Below are 14,495 nucleotides of genomic sequence, written 5' to 3' on the forward strand. Positions count from 1 at the left end.
TGCTATGGAATCCAGAACCTTTTTTGTACGGTTAGCCGCGCGGTAGGTTTTATAAAAATGTCCTCGATTCTGTTTTTGTACGGCTTTGCGGTAACGCGTCTGCCGGCAACTTTGTTCCAAAGCAGTAGCTGGCAAACACAATCGCGTAATTTATAATGTGGCCACTGGGGGCAGCGTCACATTGATACAGTTATTGGTGTGGGCTAAAGTATAGCATGCAGATACGTTAGATTCGTTGGTCACAATAACTTGTACACCACGGGCCCGAGTCATTAAGGAGAGTAAAGCATAAAAAAGGAGTAACATTTGCACCTGGGCAAAACCACGTTGTATCGGAGGGGGAGGTAAATGTAAAGCGTGAGGCAGATTTATAGTTTGGGTAGGGCGTGTCCTAGATCAACTTTACATTTCAATGTAATGATAAAACGAGCAAGCATTTGCGTGCTAGATGAAAAAACAGCCGGTATTTAACTTGCGTACAAAAGAATAAACTGATTTGCACCCCTTACATTGTAACGTGGTTTGTCCCAGAGAACATTTACTCCTTTGCTTGCCTTAATGACTCGGGCCCCACGTGTGCGACTTGCATAAAGTAGGGCTTTTTTATTATTTGAACTTGTTTGGCGCGTCGGGTTTACCCATCGTCTGCGCAATGCTTTGCGGATTGGGCGACGTCACTAGTCGGCGGCGAGTCGATGGGCTTCATTCTCCTGAGTTTTGGTTATGGACGCAAAACAGCTGGCTCTTGTAAATGAGAATCAATTTTTGCGGTTGAACTTGGGTAGAATGACCTCACCCACTGATTTATAAATGTTTTTGTGCGAGCACTGTCCGAATCTGGATCGTTGCAGTAGGTAGGATCTTTGTCCTTTTTCCCACTTGTCTAATTAGCCCTTTCTGCTCTCTGACCTCCACCTCCTCACCTTTACTCTGTCATCCCCCCCCCTGTAACCCTGCTGCCTGAATCCACCCTCACCAAGCGCAACCTTGATGCTCTGGATCCTACCAGCTTGTCCTCTTCTCTGGACACTCTTCTCGGCCCACTTCCTACCCTGGTCTGCCACGATCGGTTTACCTCCCTCTATAACCTCTCCCTCACCAATGTTACGGATGTCGTTGCCCCAGGCTCTTGTGTTAACTGCCGCCGTCGGCTACCCCAACCTTGGCACTCTAAATGTACCCGCTTCCTTCAGAAGTGCACTCGAGCTGTTGAACGTCTACGGAGGAAATATGGCTCCCTGGCCAATTTCCTTTGCTTGAAGTTAATCCTCTTCTTCCTTCAGTTCTGCTCTGTGCTTTGCCAAACAATCATTCTTTAAGTCTGTCATCTCTTGTCAGTCCTCCAATCCCCGCTGCCTCTTTGTCGCATTTAACTCTCTTCTCTCCTCCCCTCACCTCCCATCCTTCTCTCTCTCTCTCTCTGCCACCGACGTCACTTTCTTTTTGTCCTGCAAAATCGAGGCTATCGGATTGGACATCTCCCCCCTCATCGCATACTCCAGCCACTTGTCATTGTACCTTCTTCCTCCAATAACTATCTCTGGTGCTCCTGCTCCACATCGGGTGATGAAGTTCACTTTCGCTTCTCCCTCTTCTACCTGCCAATTGGATCCCATCCCCTCTCACCGTCTTCGCTCCCTCTGCCTTGCACTCCTCTTCAATCTGTCACTCTATACTGGCATCGTCCTCTCATCTTGCACAGAGCAAATGTTTTGTTTCAGGTCAAAAATGAAGAAAGTTTTGTAGCTCTTTTCTCAGATATAAATGAAATATTTACTGCTCATTCGCTACACAGAAGTCCAAGGTGTCTGCTTAACGTCCGGCTTCTCAGGAACGCGGTGCAGAAGAGTGACACCTCTTTTGAGGTCTGTATCGGTCAGGGATAGTCTTCTGCTGAATTAGACAGCACATAGATGCTGGCAGTTGCTGGGTTAATCTTGTATTGAGTAGTATGCTTAAAGTGGACCCGTCATCTCTGAATTTGCAATAAATATTTATTGGACTGTGGCCCCTAACCTGAAAAATAACGTCCCTGAATCCCAGGTTCTGCTAACTTGGGTTGGGAGCAGTTTATTATAGTTTCTCAATTACACGCTAAAGTTAAAGCGAGTCTAATACTATATCTATCTGTATATCTATATACACACACCGATCAGCCACAATATTATAACCACTGATAAGTGAAGTGAATATCATTGATTATCTCGTTAAATTGGCACCTGGCAAGGGGTGGGATATATTAGGGAGAAAGTCAGTTCTTGAAGTTGATGTGTTGGAAGCAGGAGAAATGGGCAAGTGTAAGGATCAAAGCGACTTTAACAAGGGCCAAATGGTGTTGGCTAGACGGCTGGGTCAGAGCATCTCCAGAACGGCAGGTCTTGTGGGGTGTTCCCGGTATGCAGTGGTTAGTACCTACCAAAAGTGGTCCAAAAAAGGACAACTGATGACCCGGTGACAAGGTCATGGGCGGCCAAGGCTCATTGGTTTGCGAGGGGAGTGAAGGCGCCCGTGTGGTACATTCCCACAGAAGAGCTACTATAGCACAAATTGCTGAAAATCAATTCTGGCCATGATAGAGAGATGTCAGAACACACAGTGCATTGCAGCTTGCTGCGTAACAGACCGGTCAGAGTGTCCATGCTGGCCGCTGTCCACCGCCGAAAGCCCCTACAGATGGGCACGTGAGCACCAGAACTGGAGCAAAGGAAATAGCTGGCTTGGTCGGATGAATCACTTTCTATTTAACATGGTGTGTATGGCCTGGTGCGTGTGTATGGTTTACCTGGGGAAGAGATGACACCAGGATGCACGATGGGAAGAAGGAAATCTGGCGGAGGCAGTGGGATGCTCTGAAAATGTTCTTCTGCGATTCCTTGGGTCCTGGCATTCATGTGGATGTTACTATGACACGTACCATCTACCTAAACATAGCTGCAGACCAAGGTCACTCCTTCATGGCAGCGGTATTCCCTGATGTCAGTGGCCTCTTTCAGCAGTAAAATGCACCCCGCCACACTGCAAAAATTGTTCAGGAATGGTTTGAGGAACATGACAAAGAGTTCAAGGTGTTGACTTGGCCTCCAAATTCCTCAGAGCTCAGTCAGATTGAGCATCTGTGGGATCTGCTGGAAAAACAAGTCCGAGCCATGGAGGCCCCACCTCAGGACTTAAAGGATCTGCTGCTAACGTCTTGGTGCCAGATACCACAGGACACCTTCTGAGGTCTTGTGTAGTCCATGCCCTGACAGGTCAGAGCTGTTTTGGCGGCACAAGGGGGCCGCAAATGGTTTTAATGTTGTGGCTGATCAGCACACACACACACACACACACACACACACACAGCCCTATTCTGAGGTTTTATTATTGTTATGGGCTAAATATATATTTTTATTGTTATTGACAAACGCTTCCAGTTAGTAATAATATTGACAGTGTTATTGCATTGACATACCCGAGATTAAACCTTCTTGTGGTGTAAGTGCTGGCGGGTTAATATAGCTTTAAAGGGTGAGATTGTGATGGCATGTGTGCTTCAGCGCTCTCTAGTACCCTATACCACTGCTCTGAGGTATTAAGAGACAACTAGTCTTGTGGAGGGAGCTGCTGTGAGGCACACAGATACAGCTAATGTTGTGGAGGGATCTACTGTGAGGTACACAGATACAGCTAATGTTGTGGAGAGAGCTGCTGTGAGCGCACAGAGATAACCAGTGTTGATAGAGGGAGCTGCTGTGAGGCGCACAGAGACAGCTAGTCTTGTGGAGGGAGCAGCTGTGAGGTACACAGATACAGCTAATGTTGTGGAGAGAGCTGCTGTAAGCGCACAGAGATAACTAGTGTTGATAGAAGGAGCTGCTGTGAGGCGCACAGAGACAACTAGTCTTGTGGAGGGAGCAGCTGTGAGGCACACAGATACAGCTAATGTTGTGGAGGGAACAGCTGTAAGGCGCGCAGACACAGCTTATGTTGTGGAGAGAGCTGCTGTGAGCGCAAAGAGACAGATAATATTGTGGAGGGAGCTTCTGTGAAGAAGTTTCAGGTTTCGATAAGTTGGATGTTTCCTATAGAGGTGTGTGTATCTCCACAGTCTTCTTGCATCATTGTAACAGGGGCCTCATATCACTACTGTGTGTTGTTGACATATAGATGCTCTGATTGGCCACAGTTCTAGCTCCTCCCACTTCAGATCGATTGCCGTAGGATAGGATATGAAGACTGAGTACTATAGGTACTCTGACCTTAAGAGAGCGAGTTTTATATTGAATGAGAAAATGATCGTTCATCATGGCGGGTCCACTTTACAGGCTGTAAACCAAAACCCTTCACCCATCGCAAAGTAATTCACTGTCTACCAGCTGAACGTTTATTATGGGAAGAGTCATTGAGAGGAAGAAACACTGTACAAGTGTATTTCTATATAAGCTGCCTGCATTATACTATGCATTTCAAAGACCAAAAATCCTTCTTATGCCTGATCGCTGCCGGGGAACATTGCTTTTGTGTTGATAAGTTTGTGAGAATGTGCAAATAGTTACAAATATAAATGTCTATCAGCGTGGAGATATTCGGGAATCGCTGCACCACGTAACTAATCTAACCCTTTCTAATATATTCTAAGTTGACCTGTATATAGTGTATAGCCTTATATGACCTTCTGGTGAAGTCAGGCACTTAAACTTATTTATAAAGTCTAAATATTTTGCTATAGTCTTTATTATTATTGTACTTAATAAATGTATGTTTGGCATTCCTTCTTGCAATTCCTGGACTCTTCCAAGCTACTTTGGAATCGGCAATGAAAATGGTTATTAAAGACAATTCTATCCGTGGTCTCTCACGCACCTCTGCGCAGTGCTGTATTTAGTCACTAAGACGTGAATTTGGGATTATGTGGCCGAAAAAATATCTCTGCTGTTGTTGATCTACAAGCTGAGCCACAAGTTGTCTTTGGTAACGATAAAAGCGCCCCCCCCCCCCGTCGCCTACAACCCGAAGGTGCCGTTTCACGGGCCGGATCGATAGGCGTGAGAATCCAGCTATCGCTTCGCTAGCGTTGGCGCTAGTTGCTAGTGAAACCATTCTCACAATTATTGGTTGGCCCCCCGCACAGAGGACTAACTAGGCGTCTGGGGCAGGACCTCAGGAAGTGGAGGAGACGGGTTAGAGAGGGGGGTACAGTATCACATTGTAAATAATCATAAGGTGTGAGTGTGTGGGGGGTGTCTAGATTTTGATCAAAGAAAAAAATCTAATAAGAAATTGCAATTGGGTCTGTGCAATTTTACTGGCAATGTGATTGTACAATGTATGTGCCATTTTCATCTCTCTTCCTGTATAGACAACTGCAGAGCCACTCCTAGAATACATTTTATATTACACCATAATTACCCTGGGTGACCTTGCGTGGTAGGATTGGGAGGTGACCTGATGGAACGTGGGCTTGGTGTAACCTTTTGAATGGCGGGTGTGATTTCCTAGTTTCATTTGTGGAACTACATATCTGCTTCCTATCTGTAGACGATGGGGAACACTTTAATGTTTCCTCGTTTAATTCATTTCTTGTTGGCTTTGAACTGTTACATCCAGAAGAATCTAAGTCATGTTATTATGGCCATGAGTTGATAAATGCTCTATGTATTCAAAGCAACTTCAGTGGATTTAATCCCAAAGTGCCTTGTTATGGGGTGATGAATCGGTAGGGATTGTTGTGCCTTCTTCCCAATAGTGTAATGAGAAATGTCGTGTTATATGTGCGAGCTCTCGTGTTTCTTGAGTGTCCTATTTCTTTCCCTTTGTAACTTGCAATGTTCATGTTCTGCAGAATCCCGATGCACTTAGATTAAGTTAGTGGAACGGTCATCAGTGTTATGGGTCGTCTTTATGAGGGTGTGCGGTTATCCGGTGTCTTCCGAGAGCCCCGATCGCAGGTCATATAGAAAAGTATTTTTAAATGATGTTAACATCTGACGATATAATTTATGTTTAAAAAAAAGATTTGTGTTTATCCGAGTGTGTGAATAATGTAAACATTTGAAGCGCGGCCCATCGTCACTTGTTTCATACTAAAGTCCGTGTCTGCGCCTCGTTTTTAGCGTTGTAAATGTTACCGTCACTCTGTTCAGTGAGATGTTATACAAAGTTATACTTATGTTTGGTGTAACATTGCTAGGATCCGCTCTCCTGACAACGATGTTGTCAGTGCCCCTCCCCCCGTTAAATAGAAAGAAATGAAAACTGATGTAGGAGGAGCGTAGGCCGCCATGCTGCCGGTTTGGTCCAGGCAAGCAGTAATAGGAGCTACGATGGCAGCGCAGGACCATTAAAGCGTTAGGGAGGGTGGATCCTCCGTATCGGGGTAACGCCAGACCGAAGGTAAGCAGAACTTTGTATATTCTCTAAATGAACGAACGGGATCAGTGATTAGGGAAGCTGGCGAAAGTTACGTGTAAATCACCCAATGAGAGAGAACCACTGCAGAACAGTAAATATAAATATAGATTTGTATACTATCTGGTATTCACATTCTGCATTGTATCGTTGCTTTCTCTTGTAATTCCACTAGGGGGCAGTGAAGGAGGAGGCGGTCTCACTGTGGCTTTTGAATGATGTCACTTACTTGACCAATGATACTGGATGCTAAGTGGCCTAACAGATGTCAGTAGGGACGACTGAGGGGGCAATTCAGTTCAGCCGCGTTATTCTAGGAATAACCCGGCCTCTGCACTATTACTGTTAGTGCGGTAAAAGTGCGCTGTATTACCGTTAGTATGGTTAAGTGCGCAGTATTACCGTTAGTATGGTAAAGTGCGCAGTATTACCGTTAGTGCGGTAAAAGTGCGCAGTATTACCGTTAGTACGGTAAAAGTGCGCAGTATTACCGTTAGTACGGTAAAGTGCGCAGTATTACCGTTAGTATGGTAATTGTAAGGCTGATTTTTGCTTGCACCTCTCAGGGCCGCGAGTAAATTTCTGGGTTAAAATTACCGTAATAAAAGGTAATACTACCAACGCCGCGTTATTCCTAGATTAACGTGGCCGAATTGCATCTGCCCCTGGGAATAGTTTTAAAATCACCCATAAAAGTAAAAACTTGAGCATGTGTTTTAATTTTGTTTTTTGCATTTTATTTGATTTTCTGAATTGGAGGTTTGCAATCCGTGGCTCTCCGTCTGTTGCAGAGAGGCATGCTGGGATTTGTAGTTTGATAAGCTGATCGAAACCACAGGTTGCATAAATCTGCTTTAAATAATATCCGAGGCAAATTGTATCGGCCTTTGTTTAAGGAGACGTTGCACGATTCCCATTTACCATACGTTCTAGAGGTGTATTTTATATAGGACAGCCCTGTTTCTGTAAGATGACAGTGTTTTATGATCTTCAGATAAACTCTAAGGGCTAGATTTACTAAGCTGCGGGTTTGAAAAAGTGGGGATGTTGCCTATAGCAACCAATCAGATTCTAGCTTTCATTTATTTCGTACCTTCTACAAAATGATAGCTAGAATCTGATTGGTTGCTATAGGCAACATCCCCACTTTTTCAAACCCGCAGCTTAGTAAATCTAGCCCTAAATGCGGTTTCAATGGTCCCTGTTTTCTCCCCCATATAATGTTGTGTAGTCCAATCTCTATGTCTGCTGTAATAGCTATTAAACTCTTCCTTTGCCTCATGTTGTGTTGTATCCATGCACACCACTATAGCTGTATAAACGGGTGCAGACAGCCAAAGAACGCTTATTATCTGAGAACAATGCGTCTCTCTTGTAGAAACGCTATTGTGTATTGCACACGTCCACATTGCCTTAAAGTGCTTAGAATGATTAACCATCCAGTGACACCATATATGTCAGGGGTCCGTACACCCCAGCCACGTAAAGAGGGGTTTTGTGTAATAATGGTGTTAAATAAATGAATAAATCAATTTATAGCTCATTTTTCTGGAAATTGACAAATGTCAGCTAAAATATGTAAAAAAAAATATCCCATCTACCTAGTTTATATTAAAAGAAACACGTAAAACGACAAAAGTGTCAGTCAGTCACCAATCTAAACCAAACAAAGGTACAGACTAGTATAAAAATGATTGTGGCGTAATGACCATTTCAGCCTGAAAACACAAAGACTATTATCGAACCAAAAATAATTTTTTAATCTATAATATTGGTCTAAACAATGGCTTTAATTTTACACCATATGTTAAAATATGTCCTAACTACTTGTAGTCTACTCCACCTTTAAAGAATCCCCCCATAGAGGGTGTAACTGATAGGCCTGGACTCAGTTGTTATCCACCCAAACCCCAAAGATTTATCACCAGACGCCAGGAGAACAATTTTTTTTTATTTTGTGACATAAAAAGGAAAAGAAAAAAAACACAACAGAAATCACAACAAAAAATACATTTTTTTTCCCATCGATATTACATTGTACAGATAATGTATTTACAGTCAAGTCTATATGTACTAATTAATACTGCCCATCGAACGCGTCGGATTACTGGGGAAACCAAACTCAACGTAAGTATCTCAAAGCAATAAAGTGCTTTAGAATGCTGCTGTGTGCTCAGCTAGTCCGCTGACCTCTGTGGCCGAAGCTGCTCAGGTACAGATATTGGTCGGGGAGATGGACTGAGCGGTGTGTCGGTGCTCAAGATTGTGCCAGGGCTGTTGGCAACGTTCCCATAACTAATTATCAGACTAAATATGTATAGGTGACCGTAGAATGAATCAATACTCTTCAGGCTGTATAGGTAGCAGAGTTTACTGCCTTCACGTCATGGCAATCTGCACCAACCCAATACTGTAGATGTGAGAATTTGTGATGGAATCTGGTCACTTGCTCCCTTCATTTCAAACTAGACATTGTGTGTGAATATGGTGTTTCTAAATAAACATTGTCCCTTTTATTCAAATCGATTGATATCTTCAGTTTATACCATTTTTTGATTGTGTTAAATCTGTGGCCTGGCCGAGCCGCGTTACCACTAGACATGTATGTAACCGTAGGTGCTGCAGCGGCCGCGTGCCATCGCACGTTACCCGTTGCATTTAAATGTCTACAACATGACCTTGCCCTGCAAGGTATGCCGAGCAAAATATACATACAAAAAACATTGAAAAAAACAGTTACAAGCCCCCCCCCCCATGTTGTATAGAAGATAGGAAAACGTGGGAGAAATATAAAATGTACCTACTCCTTATACAGAGAGCGCAGGTAACAAAGTGGCCCGTCACTATTGCTCCGCCGAGGGCTACTGCCAGCTCCCTCCTGGAGCAGAAGAACAATAAACGGATTAGACGTTCTCCAGGGGGTAAATTTATCAAGCTCGAGTTTGTGAAAGTGTAGATGTTGCCTAGAGCAACCAATGAGATTCTAGCTGTCATTTTGTAGAATGTAGTAAATGATAACTAGAATCTGATTGGTTGCTATGGGCAACATCTCCAATTGTTTGAAACCCACAGCTTAGTAAATATACCCCCCCAGGAGCACCGGCCGAATATTGATTCTACCAACCAACTGGCTGCATCCACGGTGTGTAGGAAACGGGTATACTTTAACATTAAATAATAAAGCTTATCGTTTAAAAATAAATGAGTGAAATATGTGGACCTTTACATTCGTACAGAATAAGTAACACATAACAACATCTGTGCTTATCCCAGGTTCCTCATGCGGTTCTGAACACCATAACTATTATATTTTTGTGCACCAAGTTCCCAGCTTGTTTTTATTTGGTTCTGCTAAAGAATCCTAAGAGACACAGTGGGCTTTTCTGAAAGCACCGTTCCTTATATAGGAAATGTGACCTCCGCCTCTGTCAGATTTGGCTACTCAGCGATTAGGCTGAGCGGTAAAATCCCACAGGACGCAGTTAGCGCGGTCAGACGATATCCACGTTCATAATGAGATGTTAACTACCATCTCTAATAACAGCTGATAGATCCCGATTAGATGCTTATCGTGATCGGCGGACACTTTGCAATGTGATTTGCAGCCAGTTGGTCCTAGGAAGTCTCAATTGGCTGTGACCATCTCATTGTGTATGTGTAGCTTGGTAAGGATAATGGTACACAAAGCTGTATATTTAGAACTAATTGTGACTCTTAGAAACTGTAGGTTAGCAACACTGAACAGACGACGGTTATAATGTCCTGTGACCAGTCTGTAATTAATTATACCCGCTGTCTGAGGATTGCAGTCATGAGTTCAATGCCCGACCATGGCCTTGTGTGTGAGGAGTTTGTATCTTCTCCCCGTGTTTGCGTGGGTTTCCTCCGGGTGCTCCGGTTTCCTCCCACACTCCAAAAACGTACTGGTAGGTTAATTGGCTGCTAACAAATTGACCCTAGTCTGTGTGTGTGTGTGTGTGTGTTAGGGAATTTAGACTTTAAGGCGCAAAGGGGCAGAGACTGATGTGAGTGAGTTCTCTGTACAGTGCTGCGGAATTAGTAGCACTATATAAATAAATGATGATGATGAGGATTGTATTATCCTGGCAGATGTGTTTACAATATAAACCCACTAGGGGGCGTCTCTGTGGTCCCAGTAAGAGAGAGGTTCTGAAACTTACACTGGTCTCTGCAGAAGGCATTTAGCTTTACCTAAACTCCAGATGTTAAACATGTAATAACTATTAACGTATAGTGATATTTTCCTTACATAATGCAATATTACGGCAGGTAAATGTTGCATTTTCAGATCCATTGTTGGAACGCGGTCTATTGTGCGTTATGCGTTAATGTCTGTATTAATGAAGCAGAAATGTGTTAAAGGTGAAGTTTGTGCTGAATGCATATGAAGCTCTTAGCACCTACACAGAGAACTGCATATGTCTGTATGGATGCGTTTTATGTTCAATTACAGAGCAGGAGAGAGAGCACAAGCTGGACAGTCTTTCTGCACCGCGGGACGCAGAGTAAAACATACCGAGGTGAATATATTCTCTTATTAAAATAGAACTTGAATAACAGGGATTCACCTAGTTTCACATTGGGTAACAAATATCCCCCCACACCCTATCATTGCAAATGTGATTTGGCAAACTTTGTTGGTATTACAAAAATGTACATCTATAATAATTGTGTCTCGATGTGTTAAACGTGTTTTGACTTGTTGCGATATAGTGTAGCGTTAAATCTTTAATTTATGTTCTGCCGTATATGGCTAAAGGTTCCCAGAATTTGTGCAGGGACAGAACTATAGGAGCAGTTTAAATCAATTCTGTTTTAAGAAACAGGCGACAAGTTGTTGTTGTTAAAAGAGTGACAGGTTTAGAGTCATCAGATCTGCCATTTATATTGGTGTTCAAACTCACAAAGCTCAATTTTATCTCGCATTCTGCTTTCCCTAATAAATATTCTATCTAAGGACATTTACGGGGAGATTCAAATAGCCGCAAAGCGTTTGCAGAACGTCCGCGAGACGTTTTGCGTCGGAGATTTGTCAGAAATCTCCACTCGTTTTCCCTGGCGTCTCCGCGGAGCAGAGATTTCTGTCAAATGGCCGCCGCAAAGCGTCTCGCGGACGTTCTGGCGACACTTTGCGGCTAATTGAATTTCCCATAAAGTGTTATTATTGGCTGTTAGGGTGACCGAGGAGTGGGGCTACATCCAGCTAACACTTGTGAGCAATCTGTTTTAAAACGCTTATGAACATCCTTTATATAGTGGGATTTAGTTTAATTATTCGCTGTTGTCTGCAAACTAATTATATTACGGTTGTGAAAAATAAAATCGAATTGAAAATTGGTGACTTGTGAAAAATGTTATTAAAACACGACACTAAGGGGCGTATTCAATTGTTGGCGGAAAGGCTGAGAATCTTGCGCTCCGTGCACTGTTACCGTTATTACGGTAGTTTTCTCGCTGGATTTCAGCTCGCAGGTCAGGGAGCCGCGAGCCGAAGTCCAGCTTACTATTACCGTAATAATTCTAAGGCCGCGGGATATTCAACAATTAAATATATGCCCCTAAATGACACAAGATTTGCATGATCACTTTAAATGGCTCTGAGACCCGCTGGTCCTGAGTCATTGGGTACGAGCCCCAGGGCCGGATTAAGGGGGGGCACAGGGGGCATGTGCCCTGGGCCCCCCTCTCTCAGGGGGCCTCCGGACCAGCTGTGGCTCTTTTTGCTGCCCCCAAATGTCAGTCTACAGGGGGCAGCACAGGGTTCCGTTTTTAAGTGCTCTGTCGGCACTATAAGCACAGGTAAGCTTTTGCTTTTATTTTATTTTTGAGAGTTCTGGGTTTTCTTAGTTGCGTGTAGATGACAGTGTGAGGAGGAGCAGAGAAGAGCTGCCCTGCCTGTCTGTGGGGGATAAGGTAAGTTAAGATCTGTTGTGTGTGTGTGTGTGACTTTCTGTGTGTGTGACTGTGTGTGTGTGAGACTTTGTGTGTGTGTGACTGTGTGTGTGTGAGACTGTGTGTGTGTGAGACCTTCTGTGTGTGTGTGTGTGTGTGTGTGTGAGACTTTCTGTGTGTGTGTGTTTGTGTGACTGTGTGTGTGTGAGACTGTGTGTGTGTGTGAGACTTTCTGTGTGTGTGTGTGTGTGTGTGTTTGTGTGACTGTGTGTGTGTGTGACTGTGTGTGAGACTTTCTGTGTGTGTGTGTGTGAGACTTTCTGTGTGTGTGTGTGTTTGTGTGACTGTGTGTGTGTGAGACTTTCTGTGTGTGTGACTGTGTGTGTTTCAGCCAGAGGAGGAGGTGATTATGAAAATGAAGGGGATAATTGTGAACAAGGAGAGGGGGTGATTTATGGACAAGGAGAAGGGGTGATTTATGGACAAGGAGAGGGGGTGATTTATGGACAAGGAGGATGTGATTATACACATAGAGGGGGTTGCAGAGTGACAACCCAGGAAGGGAAACCAACGCTGATGAGAAGGGGGTTGAAGATGCTAAGTAGGTGGGGAATGAGGAGTGAGAGGGAAGATAGAGGATTAAGATGAAGAAGAGGATTGAGGAGTGGGATGTTGGGGATATAAATGGAGAACAGAGAAGTACGATGTGCTCAGACCTAGATTGTCTATTTATTGTGGACCCTCTCTCCATGCCCCAGGGAAGTAGCATTTCTAAAAGTGGGCATTATGGGAAAAATGACAAAATTATGGCCACTCATTCTGTTAGCTCTCCTAAAGTGGACATACACTTTCTTTATATGGAAACGTATAACGTACAAAATGTAATATGCCTCCATGCTAGCTCTGTTGCCTTGCAACAAATCAGGCCTGCTAGTGCTTAGCTGGACTAGGCTGTTAGGGATAACCAATATATACTTACATATAGTAAGGTTATTTTGTTAATTATTTGTGGAGTGATTGTGAGGAATTTAATGTGTGCTTGAGTTTGGGGAGAAGGAGTGCTATTTATTAAATGTGAATATGAATTATAAAATGTTGGCAATGGTTTTGAAAAATAGGTTTATTTATTACATGTAAATGCTATTCATTTATACCAGGCTGTTTGGTGGGGAGGGAAATAAGTTTATTAAATGTGTACGCTATTAATATAATGTCGGGGCTGCTTGGGGAAAATAGTTCTATTATTAAAAGTGAATAGTATTAATTTAATTCCAAATTTGGGGCTGGTTGCAGGGAGGGAGGCCTAATTATTAAAGGGGGTGCTATTGATTTATTAACAGGACTCTTTGGGGACTCCTAAACTTTATGTACCTGTTTTTGTTTCAAAATAGGGTCTCGACATTCCAGAATCTACACAAGCAGCAACTGAGCTTAAGACACCAGCAGCCACAGGTGGTGAAAGTGACAACAGCAGGTAGGAGAGACCAGGACCATCTTCCAACTGTTCTCAATATGGTGGGAATGTCCAGAATTTGGGTGACTGTCTCACTTAGTCAGGATTTGGTCTGACTACAAGGACAGTTGGGAGGTATGTCCTACTACACACTGTTATGCTTGTGAAGGCAGAGTTGTGTGCATCTAACATTAGTGCACATAGCATTGCCTGTTTATTTGTTTAAAATGAATATCATATTCGACAATATGGGGCCCCCCAGAACCATAATCCAGCTCTGACGAGCCCCCATATCTAGCACACGGACTGTAGTGGCTGGAATTACTCTATGTAGAAAAGGTCGTGTTGTCCATCGCAACCAGATTTCTTCAATTAGTTTTCTAGCACAGTTAAGATGACGAAAGCAAAAGTCTGGTGGGTTGTTACAGGTTACACCACCTTTTATAGAACCGATTTCATAAATGTCCCCCCTAAGTGTGTTATTTGAGCAACAGCTGTCATTTTGCAGATCTCCATTCCAGGCACTAATATCTAAATGTAAAGAGTGTTACAGCGTTCTACTTTACAGTGATTAGTTATCGTTGCATGCTTTTTGTGTTTCTCATTTGATAAAGGAAGCCTTTGCAGTTTACAGATATGTAGAATTGCAGAACAATTCTGCCGTTTTCTAACGTTTGACGCGTACCGTCACGAATTATGCCGTACGAAATGCAGAATTATGTGTAAAATGATGTTATTAAAC

This window comes from Mixophyes fleayi, chromosome 11, assembly GCF_038048845.1.
Source record: "Mixophyes fleayi isolate aMixFle1 chromosome 11, aMixFle1.hap1, whole genome shotgun sequence".
NCBI lineage: Eukaryota > Metazoa > Chordata > Amphibia > Anura > Limnodynastidae > Mixophyes > Mixophyes fleayi.